The sequence below is a fragment of the Oryza glaberrima genome, chromosome 9 (genome assembly GCF_000147395.1).
Source record: "Oryza glaberrima chromosome 9, OglaRS2, whole genome shotgun sequence".
NCBI classification, from domain to species: domain Eukaryota; kingdom Viridiplantae; phylum Streptophyta; class Magnoliopsida; order Poales; family Poaceae; genus Oryza; species Oryza glaberrima.
In genome coordinates, this window is record NC_068334.1 from 9,533,070 (window position 1) to 9,552,664 (window position 19,595).

A 19,595-nucleotide genomic window follows, 5' to 3' on the forward strand; every position below is an offset into this window, starting at 1 on the left:
TGTCAATTGAGCTACCTACCAACTTACAGAGTACTCATTCTATCTTTTAATAGATATCTCTGTTGATTTTTTTACGTAACGTTTGATCATTCGTCCTATTCAGAAAATGTATATAAATATCTTTTGTTTTCTTATAATTTATCACTAAATAAATTTTAAGTACGACTCATAGTTTAGCATATTTACACTGTTATTTTAAATAAGATGATTGGTCAAATATTATTTTAAAAGTTATGAACGGTGTCATCTACTTAAAAACGGAGGTAGCATCATGCATCTATCTACGACCCTCTTTTTATTATCAAGTCAAGAGTAGCAGCTTAAGAACATCATCTTCAAAATCAATACAAAATTTTAGACCCAAAAAAAATTGTAGGAGGCAATCTTTTCGTTAACACTCATTTAGCAGTAATTCAGGCTCACAAAATTAGCCTGAACTAACTCAAAGGGAATCGCTTGCGGCTACAACCTTGCTGATCGCACTGACCACCATGAACCAGCAAAGACGCTAGAAACAACTTGATTGCTATTGTGTAGGATCCAAAATCATGAAATACCATATTTACAAAGTTCATGCATATGGTAAAAAAAATGGTATACACTTAGAGCAAGGTTAATAGTATAGCCCACTACTATCTCCAAATCATCTAATGCCAATGTAATAGCCAATTTATACAATAGTTGCTTACTATACTATTAATACATGGTTCCACCTGTCATACACATATTATGTCTTGTAATCCGTGCTGCAGCTGGCTACAGATCTGTAGCCTGCTGCTTTTCTCTCTTTTTTTTTATCTCTTTAAAATATGTTTATAGCTGGCTTATAGCCTGCTATTGTACCTGCTCTTACAGTGGCAGTAGTTGCAACGACGACATGCCAGGAATGCCGCCTGCCTCATCATTGTGAAGGCAAACAATTCTGTAAATATAATGCAAAATCTTTCTTACCAAGGCGAAAGTTTCGCGATGCATCATGCGATCTGTGTTTCTCTTTTGGGGGGGCGGGGGCGGGGGGGGGGGGGGGGGGGGTGGCGCGCACTTCCTCCGTTAGTTCATGCTAATGACAGTAATTAGAAAAAATTGTGAAGATTTTTTTTTTGGAGTTTTTTTTACTAATGGATTGAAAATTTTTTAAGTTGGATTTGAAAACTTTCGACTTAAGATTTAAATTTTAAAGACAAATTTTGAAAACTTTCAACTCAGATTCGAAAACTTTCAAGTCTAGATTTAAAAATTTTGAAAAATTTTCAACTTGAAATTCGAAAATTTTCAACTCGAGATTTGAAAACTTTCAACTCGAGATTCAAAAACTACCATGTCCAGATTTGAAAATTTTGAAAATTTCAACTTGAGATTTGAAAACTTTCAACCTGAGAACTCGAGATTTGAAAACTTTAAGTCCAAATTTAAAAATTTTTAAGTTCAGATTTAAAAATTACTAGTAAACTAATCACTAGTAAAACTAATTACGAATTTTTCTCCCACCCATACAACTGTGAAAAAAAAAGAATCGTGCGCGCGTGCGTGGCCCGTGTGGGCCGGGAATGCACGCCGGCAGTGCGCGCGCGAATTAGCATTCTCGTCCTCTGGGAGCGTCTTCCACCAAATCCCAAAACATGAGCAGCTCAGAAATATGTCCTAGATATAAACCATCCGTGAGCATCACTCAAGTTTTACTACTTTATCTCTCTCACATCCTCTCTCACATCCTCGAATGTCTTGCCGTTGACGAGACAATTTTGGGGAGCTGAGAAAGTGGATTATAGTAGACTTGTCGCCAACCCGTGCAACGTTGTTGTTGTTGTTATTATTATTATTATTATTATTATTATTATTATTATTATTATTATTATTATTATTATTATTATATATAAATTTTTTTGCATTAAATATGTTGGTTATTCATAGCGGCTTATAATAAAAAAAATTTCATGTCATTTACAACTTTCTGATTATTAATTTTAGAATTAAATTAATATGGGGAGCTAAATTGAGAATCCAAGATGGGTACTCCGTATTTATTAATTCAAAATCATTTACGAATTATGGGGTTTAGGATGAAAAATGTCACTTATAATTTACAATTATCAATTTGGAATTTCAAAATTAAATTGATAAAGTCCAAATAGATACAATTCTATATCTATTGATTCTTAGTTTTAGAGAAAAAAAAATCCTGAATAGTCCTTGGTATCGCCCATGCCATGTTCTATCTAACACAAATTCTCAATATAATATACTTTCGCAATAATACTTTTAAAATATCCAATGACATGAATATCAATAATATGCCATGGGCTGTATACAGTACGCATAAGGATAATATGGACAACACATTTGGAAATTAGTTATGAGTTGTTAGTTTTCTTTCAGAAAGATATAGATCAATATATATTCTTTGTTTCCAGATTAAGACCAAATCAATAATTTTATAGTGAGCATGAGATTTATGCCGTTAATCAACCTGATTTCTTTGACAATGTACTTATGAGTTATGAGAAAACATATATTCAATTGATATAAGATTAGCAGCATAATTTATTATTTCAATCAAAATAAAGCAAATTCATGGATGTCTTGAATTAGGCAAATAGAACATGCATGTTTGGCATAATACATCCGAGAATGTGTTGAAATTAATAGAAGATGCAAATTCAGCTGTACATGTGTAGATTACAGATGAGGTGATCAACCATAGATGAATCTCTTTCTGTTCATCGGACTCAACAGTCAGACATAAATATTAATATTAGTGCTACTTCCTTTTTAAATAGATGACGTCGTTAACTTTAAGAATAACATCTGACTCAACTGTCAGACATTATATTAATATTAGTGATGACGTCGTTATCTTTAGGAATAACATCTGACTATTTGTTTTATTAAAAAAATAGTGTAAATATGCTAAAGTGTGAGTCAGATTTAAAGTATATTTAATTAAAAAACATATCTCAACCAAATAAGTAACATCATATAATTTTAAATGAGATATATATTTTTTATAGGAAAAATAGTCAAATGTCATGTCAAAAGTTAGTGGTATCACTATTAAAATGTAGGATCGAATCATAAGAACTAAGCAACCAGGGGGGTAAATGGTTGCTATACCTAAAAACCGAAAACTTTTAGCGGAAATAAAAGTTACCCTCGAAATCGATGGAAGTCGGTCTGACCGAGATTGATCTGACAATCTGACCGAGTGAATGCCGCCGGTCTGACCGGTGTTGAATCTCCGGTCTGACCGCCGAAGTCGCCTGCCGCGCCTGTCGCTGCCGCCGGTTTAACCGCCGCAATGCCGCCGGTCTGACCACCGGTGAGTTGCCGGTTACACCGCCGAAACCCGGTGAAACACAAATCGAAGAACTCTTAAAGTAGATGACGACTTTATTGATTCTCTCTGTGTTTACAAAGTGCACCAACAGCACTCCTTACAAAAATTTCGACTACACTCGAAACCCTAACTCAAAACTCAACTCAATTGCTCTCTAAAGCGATACCGGGAAGCCTCACGTTCCCCCTCTATTTATACATGTGGTAGGCAGCCTAAAGCCACGAACCAAACTCATACTAGGAGTCCTAAACACCTTAGGAAACCCACTAGTACAAGAAAGAAACTTTACATAACCAATCGTACCAAATTTGGACTCCTTCAAATTTGACTCCGCATCCCATATGCACACAATACCTCCATCGTATGCCATATGGAATCTCCATCAACCACGTGCATCAACTCTAGCCTAAGTATCCCGCATAATCTCTGACCACCACGGACGTCGTCTTATCCCCAAGCCGACTCCCGGTCCATCACCGCAAATACTCTCCCGAGACATCGAGTCACCTACACATGGAACAAACAAAGAAACCATAATCCGAGACCAAACTATCTCCAACTTGACTCATTAGCAGCAAACAATAGTGTTACATACGTATAGTATCCATCTAGAAGTCATAATCATGAAATAAACTCAAATATCCAAATAAACAACCCGAAACCGAAACCGACACAGTGTTGGCCGGTCAGACCGCGGGCTACGCCGGTCTGACCGCGCATATATCACCGGTCTCACCGGCTACCAGAGCCCGGTCTGACCGGTCACATAAAATGACAAATCCTGTGATCACCTGTGAAATCCAATCATCTCCAAAACCACTTTGTGAATAGATTCCCCCAATTGTTTATCACAGAATAATAATCAAAAACATCTTTGATTTTACAATCTCCCCCTTGATGAACACATTGGCAAACTCATAAAAAAATGTTTTGTTGTTTGGTAAAAAGCACACTTCGTACAAATGTACACATCGTGCTCAAAAATCCAAGAGAAAACTTCTCCCCCTTTTTAAAAGAAAAAAAAATTCCCAATTGAACCAAAAACATGCTAAACATGCTCTTCTCAACAACTCTTCAAAAATTCACCTTGCATCTCCAAAAATCCAAAAATTTTCACAGTACTTCTCCCCCTTTTGACAATGATTTCATCAAGCATAGGAATTATGTTCATTAATGTTCAAGAGCTTAGCATACATATAGCATATCATGTCATGTGTTGCAATAAAAAGAAGATAAACCCATCTATATCATAACAAGCATGCATTAAAGTATAACCATGAAACAAAGATTTTACAATTAAGCTTGAATCAATAATCAGAATTCATGATTTCAAACGATTTATAATGCAACATCTTAACAAGCACATAGGTTGAAGAATAAACACTAAACACATATACCTATTGCATTTATCACTCTTTCTCAAATAAACTTTAGCACAAAATAACCAAGAGAATTTTTTGAACTTTTTCTTTTTCTTGAGCCTTTTTGCTCATATTTTTCTCTTTTATTCCGGGTACGTCCCTGTCGTCAAGACTGTTTCCAGGGATTCGGCACCCATTATTTTGCTCACATCGAATACATCCTTGTCATCAAGACTGTTTCCAAGAATTCGGTATTCATTTTTTCATATATTTATTCTCTTTTTCACAATGAGCAATTAAAGCTATTTGAGGAATAACAAGTCAATAAAGCATATATATAGAGCATTTATAAATCAAACCATATGCTAGCATCAACATTGCATATTTTCTTAATTCAAGTATAGAATTTAAGTGTCGCAACTTCTGAAGTTGATCCACGTTCTGTATCAGTACTGGTCGAAGTAGTAATTTCCGGAGGACCATCTCGATCAGCATCAACAGTACCGGAACCCTCAGCCGACGACCCTGGCCGGTCGGACCGCTCCTCATGAGCCGGTCTGACCTGAGGTGTGCTGGCGGTCTGACCGGCCGAGCTGACCTCATCGTCGTCGTTGTCGTTGTCGCTCTTGTCTTCAAAAATACGACCATCCTCCCCCTGAACCTGTGAAAGTGTACCTGCAATATCGGGTCTAGTACCTGGACTAGCCTCATCAAAAGAAACTTCGCAAGTCTCCACGATTTTGTTAGTCCCCAAAATAAGTACACGATAGCGACGAGTATGTGCGGGGTAACCAAGAAACAATTAATCCATCGGTAGAGCGTGCCTCAAACTTATCCAAATTTCCAGATTTCAAAACAAAGCACTTGCAACCAAAAACACGCAAATGTGAAACTTTGGGTTGATGTCCAAATCGAAGTTCATAACAAGTTTTTCCAAGTTTAGATCTCAAGAAAACTTGATTTGAAATATAACAAGCAGTGTTAATCGCCTCAGCCCAAAATTTTCTAGGAGTTTTATATTCATCCAACATCGTTCTAGCCATCTCAATCAAAACACGATTTTTCCTTTCAACAACACCGTTTTGTTGAGGAACACGAGGAGAAGAAAATTCATGTTCAAGATCTCTTTCATTGCAAAATTGTTCAAATGAAGCATTGTTAAATTCACCACCATTATCACTTCGAATTCTTTTCAAAGAACTAGGAAATTCAAGATCCAATCGAAGAAACAAACCACGAAAGTGTTGAAAAGCTTCGTCCTTAGTTGCCATAAAGAAAACCCAAGAATATCGAGAAAAATCGTCAACAATAACCAACACATACCACTTTCCTCCAACAGATTGCACTCTAGCTGAACCAACAGTGTCCATATGTAATAGCTGTCCCGGTGCATCCGTCATCACAGATACAATAGGAGCATATGAAGTAGAAACCATCTTAGCATGACGACACGGTGTACAAACCAAATCAAGATCTTTCTTAAGTTTAGGCAAACCACGAATAAGATCCAAACCACTTAACCTAGTGAGATGATCAAAACCAACATGTCCAAGTCTACGATGCCAAAACATCACATCTTTATCAAACTTAGCAACCAAACATGTTATCACAGGTGAAACAGGATTTTCCATAGTGAGAAATATTCAACACAGAATCACCACAAGAATCAAAAACTTTACTTCCAATTTTCTTAAAGTGAACCTCAAAATTTTCATCAACAATTTGTGAAACTGAAAGCAAATTGTACTTTAAGTCCTCAACCAAAGCTACATTCTTCAATTCAAAATTTTCATTTACCTTAACCAAACCTGTAGCGAGAACGGCACTTGTAGCAGCATCACCAAAGATAATTGATTCAGTCTTAGAAGCCTTCTTTAGGGAGGAGAACCAATTTTTATCACTGGTCATTTGCCGCGAAGAACCGGAATCCACGATCCACACGTTCTCCTTCCTTGCCACCAAAGCCTACACACAAGCAGAAGTCGAAGCCTCAGTACTGGGGTTAGATGATAATAGAAATTTAGGAATCTAGTACTGAGACACACGATCAGAAGATCCAATAGGCATATATCCATGTGCAAAATCAATTTTAGAATTTTCAGAAAAATTCCTCTAAGGCCGGTCTGACCGAGGGTGTGCAACCGGTCTGACCGGGGGCCGGTCTGACCAAGGCTTCACCGTCGGTCTGACCGGTGGGCGGTCTGACCGAGGCTGTTCAGCCGGTCTGACCGGTCGCCGGTCCGACCGCTGGACCCACTGCGGTCTGACCAGTTTCCTCGAGGGAAAACCCGATTTTTGCCACTTTGATTTTGCAAAAGCAATCTCTCTCTCCTTTTTCTGTTTATGAGCTAATCTGAAACAAAAACCAACAATATGTCCATCTTTGCCAAAAAAAAACAAGTATATTTCTCACGATGATTAGACACATTGGTAGCACTAGAAGATTTAGCAACACTAGCAACAACAGGAGACTTTGCATGCACAACATTGGATTTTGAAGAAGATGCATTCATAGTATACATGATACCAGCAGATTTAAATACAGTTTTATTAGTATCAGGTTTAACCAAAATCTCTCCACTTCTAGCACCAACATCTAACACAACAGGAGGATGTCTAGAATTATGAGCATAAGGATTAAAACCTAAACCACGGTTATGTGTGCTAACCTTTGATTGATCCAAAATCATGTTGAGATTCTTTTTACCATCAGAAAATCTTAGCAAAGAATTTTTCAAATAAGAAACCTCTTTTTCCAAATTAGCACAATTTTCACAATCTACCATGACACCTTTGCTTTTACGACATTTAGGGCAAGAAAGCACTTCATTGTTTTTCACAACCTCTTCCATGTACTCAACACGACCTAAAGCATCTTTTAGTTTCAACTTATTCAAATTATATGTTGAGCAATCCAAAACATCATGAGGTTGTTTTAACTTTTTAAGCAGAAATCATGTTAAACATCAAACTAGCATGAAAAGCAATTTGATATTTTTGCAACAACTTTTTAGTTAAAAACAACTCATCCAAAGTGCGTGTGTGCAAAGCAGAACTACAAGCAAGAGAAGATCTATTTTTCAAATCATGTGCAGCATTAACATCTCTAATTTTTGAAATCTCATTCATTAAAACCTCACAATTTTCACAATCATCATCATTAGGAATAAGAGATTTTAACCTATCAATTTCAGATTTAAGAGATTCAATGATAAATTCCTGTTTTCTATACATCTTCTCACACTTTTTATTTTTTGCACTCAAAATATTAATAGCTTCCTCAAAAGCACTCACCTCATTATCTTCATACTCTGTATCAGATTCACCACACGCCATGAAGCAAACATCGGAGACGTTCTTTCCCTTATCATCATCTCCACTTTCACCATCTACATCACTTAGTGGCTCGAAGGCGGCGCAAACTTGTTGAAAAGCCTTCCTAAGATTCTCTATCTTCCTCCCTTGATAAGAACCCTTCGACTTGTTGTTGTTGTGCTTGTTGTTGTTGGTCTTCTCACCATCTTTGTCTTCTCTTTTGCCTCTCCCAAGCTTAGGACAATGCGAACGAAGATGATCAATTGAACCACATTCAAAGCAACGATTTGGACCACCTCTTTTCCTGTTCCTGGCATTATTCATAGCTCGAGCAATTCTGTTAGCAACCAAAGCCAAATCCTCCTCGATTTGTTCGAGTTGGTCATCGGATGTGGCATTAAAAATAGCAAGAAAAGAAGACTTAGATGAAGAAGCATCAACATCCAAAGAGGAAGAAGAAGAAACCAAGGCACTTGATTTAGAATCAACTTTTCGAGAAAGAACATTCATCTCATGTATTTTCAATTTTGTAAAAAGTGAATCCAAAGTCAAAGTAGACATGTTAACAAACTCCTGAATAGATGTAACTTTCATCTCCCAAATAGACATGTCAAGACCATTCAAAAAGTGGCGAAAAATCTCAGATTGTGGATAATTTGCATCATAAGAAGAATCAACAGATCTAAGATCACTCAAAATTTTATTAAACCGAGAAAGATAGTCATCCAAAGCTTCTCCAGGTTTCATCTCAAATTTAATATACTCCTTTTTGAAAAGATCTCGACGAAGCTCTTTAATGTTATTTGTTCCTTGATGAAAATTACTCAAAGCAACCCAAATCTCATGAGCAGTTTTGATGAACCCTGAGTTCCACTTGACACTCAAGTCTGTTGTTGGCCCGATCTTTCGGTGAGTTAAGATAACTACGATTTGGGAGACACAGTGACGACCCGACTACAACCGTACGAGACGTTGTGTTGCGCCTTAGCGATCGATACACCTCTCCGTGGGTTGTTGATCTTGCCGGTGCAGATCAACCCTATTCCTACAAGCAAATCGAAGAAACAAGCAAGAACAAGATAAAAGCAATCTGATATTGCAAATAGGAATTTAATACAAATGATAAGTTGGGGTTCCGAAGAACAAGCAGACGGACGGTCTAGCTGACACGCGCGCTGCAAGCAAGTAGCAATGGCTAAACTTTAATCTATCAAACCCAAGAAACCCTGAATGGGTACCTAGCTATATAAATAGGGGTGGGAGGATGACCTAGGGGTGCCTAGGGTCGTGCTCCAACTTGCTGGGGCGCACCCCACATGGGCCCCACCTAGGCCGGGATCCCAAATGAAGTTACAAGCCCATAGGCCCATTATAGGTGACGCAGCACCTTGTGCGTGTGATTCCGGCCACACGAGATGGAATTCGGAGATGAGGCTGGATCCGTTGGAAAGAGGGCTCCGAGAGCTTTCCATCAAGTACTCACGGGCTGAAAACGGAGGTCGTATGCAGATTCGGCGGCCGTTTGAATTCAGCAGTGTAGCAGGTGGCCGAATCGGATTCCGGCACTTGGAGGACTCGAACTTGATATCTTGTTGTTCATCCATGATGTGAGCAAGGGATGTATCCGTAGTAGTCATGGTCACATCATCCTCCCCTTCTTCACGGAAAACCGTCCTCGGTTTTTCCATATGGTGTTCTTCACGTAGTCCATTCAAAATAACCTGTTTCATCCAATCAAAACTAGAGAAACTCGAAGTAGTGTTATTAGCAATAACATGTTTCTCTAAATCCGAACAAATGAAAACTCTATGCACCAAATATATTCCTCTATCATTATATTTGCCGAAGATATGAAAAATAGCATTAGTTGGACATGGCAAATCAGACTTAGCAAATAATTTCTCCTTCAAATTATCGAGCTCACAAAAATCATCAAACTAAACATAGCCCAAAGTATTTAAAGAAGATAGCAATTTACGTTCCTCAACTTCATTAGCAATGTGAACAGCATGCTTAAAATCAGCACACAAAGAAACACTAGAAATAGCATGTACATTCACTAGTTGTGGCATGGATATAAGTGAAGCATTATCACACAACTCTTCTTTATCACAAGGAACAGCGAGTAAATCAACTTGTGATAAAGGAATTCCAGCATTTGATTCCACTAACGGTTGCTCTACTTTAGTATGAAAAGTAGACAAATTTACTTCGTTAACAACGCACTCACCATGATTAATTTCAGTACCATTTACTTTACCTTTGATGTCCTCTTCAGATGATGGAGGTGCCTCGACTTTGAGTGTGAACAATGGGATTGGCGGCTCTTTCATGTCTCTCTCCTCTATTTTACTTTCAGCATTGCAAGCAAGTTGTAACAAATGAGAAAGAGATGTATATCTTTGACAATCAAGCATGTCCTGAATTTCTTTGTTTAGCCCATGTAAAAACCTCAATTTCTTTAGCTTCTTCGCATTCATCTAAACCACAACGTAATAAACAAGCTTGCATATCATGATAGTATGAAGTAACAGTTCTTGTATCTTGTTTTAAACATTGCAGTTTGTTGAACAAAATGTCAGCATAATACATGGGAACATAAACATCTCTGAAATATCGTTTCAGGTCTTTCCAAGATTGTGGTATTTTGTTATGCCTACAAAGATGTTTCCAATCATTAGAAGCATGTTTAATTAAAACACTAGAGGCACACATAACCTTTTGTTTCTCAGACAAGACATGCTTTTGAAATTCACTATCAACCACTAGCTCCCAATTAATGTAAGCATGAGGATCATAGTTTCCCTCGAAATAAGGCAGTGCAGATTTGATCTTACCTAGAACATCGTCACTTACCTCATAAAGATCATGTTGATCACTCCTCATGTCTCGACGAAGATGTCGATGTTGAGCACAGCTATCCCCAATTATCTTGCGTATCCCTGTCATTGTTAGTAGAAAACAAGAAACATACACAAAAATATGCGCGTTCCTATTAACTACTTGGTAGTGGCAGCTCAAAAGTCACACACACTTATGCTTTTAACCAAGCTCACACTTATGCTTTTAACCAAGCTCTTACAAGATCTTACCAATGCAAGTGGAATGGTGATGTACACCGACTCAACCAAGCACCCCAATAGAGGTTGGATGTATCGATGCCTCGGCAAACACTTGATGTACGGCTGCAATCAAGTCTGTGGAGCTCTGGGTAGGCTTAAATATGTAGCAAAGGGATAGCAAATGCTCAAATCAGAGAATGCAAAGTTGAATAATGGTTCAAAGTCAAGTACCGTGCTGATCCTAAGCTAGAACGTACGAGAGGCGCGAGCCTAGACACAAATGATACCACAAGATAGCACTAGGAACAACTCATGCACAACTCTGATATATGAAGTTCAGCTAAAACATAACAGTATTTTCTCTTTTCTTTCTTTCTTTCCTTTTCTTTTATATTTTTTTTGTGCGGCTTTTTTTTTTTCTTTTCTTTTTTTTATGCACCTTTCTGCCTTTTTTTTCTCACTTTTTTTTTCTTGATTTTTTTTAACAAAAACTGACTCAAGGACCTTAATGTAAGGTTACAGTGACTCAAATGTAAATATAAAAAAATACAGGGACTCAACTGTAAATGTCCAAACTCAAAATTAAAACTATACAAAAATGGAATGCTCTCGTCCCGTAGGATCCGTTTTTGCAGACGGATCTTCAATCCGATACACGAAAATTTTTCACCAAGCTGTGTATACCATGAGGAGAGGGGATGGAGGGAGACGACTCACCAATGCCGAGAGGAAACCGTGGCTGGAGATCTCGGTCACGGGTGGAGATTGATTCCCGATCTATGGAAAGGCTCCATGTGAAAACAGAGACAAATCCCTCCCTTCCTTTTTCTTTTCTACGTTGGCCACCAAACAGAAACCAATCCAGTCTAATCTAGACAGATCTCTCCTCCTTGCACACACATGCACGGCAAAAGGAACACACGGCAGCAACACGGCCTCGGGACAGCGCAAAATCACACCACAAAAAACTAGATGCAACTCAGCAACAACAAAACCGACCGATAGAAACTTCTGAAAACTAGAAAAATGAAACCTTGGCGGAAAGACGATTCCGTTTTCGTAGGTCCCGACGACAAGAAAGCACACGATGACGACGATGACAGTGGTACAAAACGTGACCAGAACTCGAAACTCTAAACGAACTAAACGACGCTATGACCAGCAACACGACGTGACGATGCAACACAAAATTCAACAAAGCAAAAACTGAAAAGAACAATGCAATGGCACAAATGTGGCTAGGTAATGTATGAATTTTTTTTTGGGGCTATTTTCTGGTTATAGGTAAATGAAAACTCACCGAGCAACGAAAGCTCTGATACCACCTGATGAACCCTGAGTTCCACTTGACACTCAAGGCTGTTGTTGGCCCGATCTTTCGGTGAGTTGAGATAACTACGATTTGGGAGACACATTGACGACCCGACTACAACCGTACGAGACGTTGTGTTGCGCCTTAGCGATCGATACACCTCTCCGTGGGTTGTTGATCTTGCCGGTGCAGATCAACCCTATTCCTGCAAGCAAATCGAAGAAACAAGCAAGAACAAGATAAAAGCAATCTGATATTGCAAATAGGAATTTAATACAAATGATAAGTTGGGGTTCCGAAGAACAAGTAGACGGACGGTCTAGCCGACACGCGCGCTGCAAGCAAGTAGCAATGGCTAAACTTTAATCTATCAAAACCCAAGAAACCCTGAAGGGGTACCTAACTATATAAATAGGGGTGGGAGGACGACATAGGGGTGCCTAGGGTCGTGCTCCACCTGGCTGGGGCGCACCCCACATGGGCCCCACCTGGGCCGGGATCCCAAATGAAGTTACAAGCCCATAGGCCCATTATAGGTGACGCAGCACTTTGTGCGTGTGATTCCGGCCACACGAGATGGAATTCGGAGATGAGGCTAGATCCGTTGGAAAGAGGGCTCCGAGAGCTTTCCATCAAGTACTCACGGGCCGAAAACGGAAGTCGTATGCAGATTCGGCGGCCATTTGAAGTCAGCAGTGTAGCAGGTGGCCGAATCGGATTCCGGCACTTGGAGGACTCGAACTTGATATCTTGTTGTTCATCCATGATGTGAGCAACGGATGTATCCGTAGTAGCCATGGTCACATCAAGTTTGAAGATGAGCAACACGATCAAAATCCGAACGAGAAATACCACTCAAAAGAATGTTGCGAGCTTTGCATTTTTGTTCAAAAGCAGTTTTTTCAGCAGCAGTATTAATAGCTTCAGGAATCACATAAGCATGAGAAACTGCTCTCCAAATAAAAATCCAAAGAAGAAAACAAGGCTCTGATATGATTTGTAGGATCGAATCACAACAACTAAGCCAACCAAAGAGGGGTGAATGGTTGGTATACCCAAAAACCGAAAACTTTTAGCGGAAATAAAAGTTACCCTCGAATTCGACGGAAGTCGGTCTGAACGAGATTGATCTGACGGTCTGACCGAGTGAATGCCGCCGGTCTAACCGGTGTTGAATCTCCGGTCTGACCGCCGAAGTCGCCTGCCACGCCTGACGCCGCCGCCGGTCTGACCGCCGGTGAGTTGCCGGTTAGACCGCCGAAACTCGGTGAAACACAAATCGAAGAACTCTTAAAGTAGATGACGACTTTATTGATTCTCTCTGTGTTTACAAAGTGCACCAACAGCACTCCTTACAAAAATTTCGACTACACTCGAAACCCTAACTCAAAACTCAACTCAATTGCTCTCTAAAGCGATACCGGGAAGCCTCACGCTCCCCCTCTATTTATACATGAGGTAGGCAGCCTAAAGCCACGAACCAAACTCATACTAGGAGTCCTAAACACCTTAGGAAACCCACTAGTACAAGAAAGAAACTTTACATAACCAATCGTACCAAATTTGGACTCCTTCCAAATTTGACTCCGCATCCCATACGCACACAATACCTCCATCGTATGCCATATAGAATCTCTATCAACCACGTGCATCAACTCTAGCCTAAGTATCCCGCATGATCTCTGACCACCACGGACGTCGTCTTATCCCCAAGCCGACTCCCAGTCCATCACCGCAAATACTCTCCCGAGACATCGAGTCACCTACACATGGAACAAACAAAGAAACCATAATCCGAGACCAAGCTATCTCCAACTTGACTCATTAGCAGCAAACAATAGTATTACATACGTATAGTATCCATCTAGAAGTCATAATCATGAAATAAACTCGGATATCCAAATAAACAACCCGAAACCGAAATCGACACAGTGTCGGCCGGTCAGACCGCAGGCTGCGCCGGTCTGACCGCGCATATACCACTGATCTCACCGGCTACCAGAGCCCGGTCTGACCGGTCACATAAAATGATAAATCCTGCAATCACGTATGAAATCCAATCATCTCCAAAACCACTTTGTGAATAGATTCCCCCAATTGTTTATCACAGAATAATAATCAAAAACACCTTTGATTTTACATAAAAATCAGAGGTAGTAGTTAATTTCTTTTTCCGCATAAAGCCCTCATCGACCAAGAAAAAAATGGAGGGAGCATTAAAATGAAGGTTAATTGATTGTGCATTAGTCGTCGCTGCGTAGACACATCTCCTTCCCTTAGCCTGTATTACATACGACCATTAGATGATGCCGTGAGAATCATGTCTGACTGACCATACAAATTTCATCGTGTGCACTCAGAATAAATCAGTAGTGAAAATAGATGACACAGGACATGCATAATTGATCGATCGGTTCATGCAAAATTGATGGATACCTGCATCTTACTTAGAATACAGATGCAAGGGTGGAGGATTCTGACGATAGAAGATTGCATGCACGGCAACGGATTCGCAAGCGTTATTTTTTATTTGACGACCAGCATCTTGATTTATGACCTATCAAATTTAGAGGTTCAGACGATGGCAAATCTCAACCCAAAAGGTTTGATATTGTTTGGGAGTCATGAGAAACCAATCTGAATTGAGGAAAAACATTACCTGGGAGAGATCTGAAGGTCATCACTTGTGTGCCCTAGAGTTTTCTCCATGGCTTTGAAACTTCAACAAATTTCGCTTGCGCTGATGCCTCTGGTTAGAGTCCAGATCGACCATCTTGTGTCGTTCGTCACCGCTGCCATTGCTGCAGGAGACAACTCTGTTTCTCTCTATCCCTAGGTGCTGGAGATAACTATTCGTAATAGATAGAATAAAATAACCTCTTTGCTCGATCATTAGATGGGCTTTAACGTGGCCCATCAGAATTGCTATGCGTAGCTAAATTATTTTTTACATCAATGGTTACTATACCACGATTTATCTAATCAATGGTTGGATTTTTCTGGTTAACGTGAGAGCTTGTAGGAAGTGTCCAATTAGTATAAGTATAGATAGATATATGGATAGATAGATAGATTGGCCTTAAGTAATCAATTTCGTTAATTAGTACTCCCCAATTGATCTGCATTCGAATTTCAGATGAAATGAGAGAATCATGCATGTATGTATGTACGACCCTATAGCTCTTTTATCACATCAGGGCCGGCTCCATTTTATTACCTTAGCGATTGCTGACTCTGATTGTCTTGGCGCTGGAGGACCTTCTATTAGAACAATTATAGCGCTAACCACACAACGCGAGGCGAATCAGCTATATCGGGTACTCACATGGTCATAGGTCACAATCGCGTGAGTGCCTATGGCCCTGTTTAGAAGATTAGCCCAGGGCTAATATTGAGAGCTAATGTTTAGTCATAAATTGGTAGGCTAAATATTAGCCTAGGATGGTATGTTTGGATCCATGGGCTAATTCAAGGCTAAAAGGTGGAGAGATAGTAGAAAGAGAGGAGAGAGAAGGAGAGAGAGAGCTGCCTTTCGATGGTCTCCACACAAAATTAGCCCCATTAGCATCCCTTGGAGGGGCTAATGTTTTTAGGGGGCTAATTCACATTAGCTCAAAATTAACCCACCTATTTGAATTCTTGAGGGCTAATTTGAGGCTAAAAGGTGAGGGCTAAACATTAGCCCATGGAACCGAACAGGGCCTATATATAGCGCCTAATCATGCCGCCGTTGGTCGTCCGGGCACACGTACCACTGCGTCACGCCTCTCATCAATCGCGGAAACGGTAGTATAGTACTGCGCGCGGAAACGGTAGTATAGTACTGCGCACGTTCAGCGCAGCCGCCTCTCGCTTCACTCTCCGAAACACACAGACACCTAGCCTGCACGTACGGTTACACACCACGGCTTACGTGACGGCCAGATAGCCGGAGCGCATGCGGTAGCCGGCCGCGCGCAACTAGCACTAGTATACTTCCCAAACATATTTTTTTCAAATACTTTTTTATAGAAATTTATTTTAAAAACATCAAATAAACACATTTGTAATTTTGTAATTGTTAATATTTAACTAGTATTTCCTGTTTCGCGTGCGAAGTAACAAGGCCTAAACGAGCTTTAAAGAGAGCCTAAAAAGCTCCAAACTCAAACTGGATTTATTAATTTGTCGTGCGTACCTTCTGCGAAAATCCTCCTACTCACCGATTCACACCGAAAAGATCGGACCACCTTCTGCATGCATGCTCCTATCTATTGTTGTGCACTTTATGCATGTAGCTGTCGCCTACTAGCCTACCTTCCTTTATCTATCCTTCCCATAGATAATGAGTTCTTTAATAAGTTTCAAACTACTTTTTCACTTAAATTATTATTTTGATATATGATCCGATTACACCATTAAATTTGTTATAATTAAATATTTACAACAAAATCATACATGATCATATTCTGATGAAAAAAATAGCTTTATTAATGTTGCATGTGTTTTTCTTTAAATGTTTCAACCATTAATCCGTGATGTCGCAGTGGCGCTCTTCCATCGCCTTTCCTCCTCCCCTTTGACGACAGCCGAGTGGGCCTCTCCTGGATCCACCACTGACTGGCCTCGAGAGGGGTGGATCCGGCCATGGTGGGCGGGAGGCGTGGCAGCGACGGGTCCAACGGTGGGGAGGCGCTCGGCGGCGGTGAGAAGTGCAGCGGTGGCGGATCCCACTGTGGGGAAAGGGGTAGCAATGGATCCAGTGGGGAGGCACGTCAGTGTCGGATCCTGCTCCCCCTTCCGTGCGGCAATGGCGATGATAATGAGCCACAGGGGTGATGGGAGGGACAGACGACCCAATTCCCCCTTCCTCTCCCGCATGGATCCTGCCGCCCTCTGCCTCGCACGACGACTAGGAGGAGGATGATGAGAACGGTGACGGTGGCTTTGAGCGACGACGAGGATGGTGGCATCAGCTTCGAGCAGCGACATAAGCACCCACACGCAAAATCTGATATATGGTTTTTGGGATTTATGGATTTTTATTTTTCCTTTTCGCGTGCGGACAACATATGCACCCACAAGCAAAATCTTATTTTCGCAAACCTTCTTGGTCAGACGGGCAGCCCAACCGCACGAAAAAAATATGTTTTGACCCCATGAAAAATGCTTTCTATATTAGCTAGTGTTAATTTATTCTAGTGTCTTCCATTTTAGTTTCCGATAACAGAAGTACATGTTGGGGTCCTTCCTCTTCCGGAGATCTAGAAAGTGTTGCCAACAAAGCACGCGTTTGTAACGTACACCCAACTTTCTTGCCATATGCATCTTAGTTGTACCATGTGCAAGCTATATATGTATATTTTGTAATACAACTATGCGAGAATGCAAATGCATGCAGAAACGGACCTGAGCAAGTCAGACGTTGGCGCATTAATCGTCCCTGGCATACACTAGCTCAATACATTCCATTTTCCAAAAAAAAAAAAGTCATCCCTTCCTCATGCATGCATGAGGCGCTGCATTTGAACTGGTCATTTGCTTCTTGATCAATATAATTTGCTAGATCACAAAAAATAAAATAGCATATTCAGTTTTTAATTATCTGCAAGTGATCACACAAAATTACGTCCATCTGTATTTATATGTTTGTATCTATCTAGCTCTATCTACTGATTGGGCACTTTTTAGGTAACTCTCACATTATAATCGAAAGATATGACAATTGATTGGGTGGATTGTATTGTTATAACCATAGATCGTATTATATAACTAAATAATATAGATTTAAAATTTGCTCCCTCTCAGTCCCAAAATTACTATAATACCTACGATTCATCTAATAAACTATCAGGAAAGAAAAATAATATTTAGATGTTCCTCATTAAAGAAAGGGTGATTAGAAGTGTGGGAGGGTGGTTAGGGTAATTAAGATGAAAATAAATTTAAATAAGATGTGGTTAAAGAGAAAAAGAGTTGACAGGTGCAACCCGCCTCAAAGAATAGAAAAAAACCCTTCCAGCCCTAGCTTCTATTTTTAAGTCCGATATCAATGAAACAAATCAACTTTTTATTTAATTCAGTGAATCTTATAAAAATCCTTCTACAAAAGTGCACCTATTAGATTGGGACGAAATATGAATATTAGGATAGCCCTTTATTTAGGATGTAGGGTGTATTTAGGATGAAGCAAGCTAGCTTAAGACGAGGTCAAGAAAATGTCCATTTCAAATTAAGTACTCCTATAAGGACAATGCACCTGCAAAAGAATTTTACACACTTGTGGGTATAACAAAAAGATGAATTAATTAGCTACACACATGCAGGAATACAACTCCGAGTGACACAGCTAGGGGAAATATTGTCTTCCATAAATCAATTGTGTTACATGACAAACATTCTACTAATGTTCTTGCTGAGAGTCAGAAGAAAGCAAGTATGCAGATGGATCACTTAATCAGGGCATGCACCAGAAAAGAAAGATGTTGCTATATATTAACCAAGATGTACCTGTTATATATTGAAGATTCAGATTCTTCAACTGTTGAGCACTCACCAAACCATTCTATTGCAAAAGATAATCCCAAAAGAAATACTAGACCTCCTCGAAGATATATTGAAGAAGCGAACATAGTTGCTTATGCTTTGAGTGTGGTAGAAGAAATTAAAGGTAATGCAGAACCTTCTATATATTCTGAGGCTATTGTTTCTGATGATTGCAATAGATGGATAATTGTGATGTATGATGAGATGGAGTCACTTGAAAAGAATCGCACTTGAAAATTGGTGAAATTGTCAAAGTAGAAGAAACCTATCCGTTGCAAGTGGATATTCAAGAAAGGAAGGTATATCTCCAAGTGATGAGGCAAGACACAAAGCAAGGTTAGTTGCTAAAGGTTATAACTAGATTTCAGGTATTGATTTCAATGATGTTTTTCCCCTATCGTGAAGCATAGTTCAATTCACATATTACTCAGTATTGTTGCAATGCATTATTTTGAACTAAAGCAAATGGATGTTAAAACTGCATTTTACATGGGGAGTTAGAAGAGGACATTTATAGGGAGCAACCTAAAGGTTTTGTTGTTCGTGAAAAAGATAACCTAGTATGTAGGTTGAAGAAATCTCTTTATGGGTTGAAGTAGCCACCTAGTCAGTGGCATAAGAGATTTGACTCTGTCATGCTTTTTCAGAAGTTTAAAATATTCAGTTTTGATAGTTGTGTTTATCTC

The 19,595-nt window shown here is 39.6% G+C and overlaps 1 long non-coding RNA gene across 1 annotated transcript; it reads right to left on the bottom strand.

Annotated features, from left to right (window-relative positions):
* Positions 1 to 14,455: 14,455 nt before the first annotated feature.
* Positions 14,456 to 15,195, bottom strand: LOC127784545 (uncharacterized). Its single transcript, XR_008019546.1, has 3 exons — positions 15,044 to 15,195; positions 14,821 to 14,941; positions 14,456 to 14,665 (listed from the first exon to the last, which is right to left on the bottom strand). It is a non-coding gene; the product is annotated as an uncharacterized LOC127784545 (long non-coding RNA).
* Between the last annotated feature and the right edge of the window lie 4,400 nt (positions 15,196 to 19,595).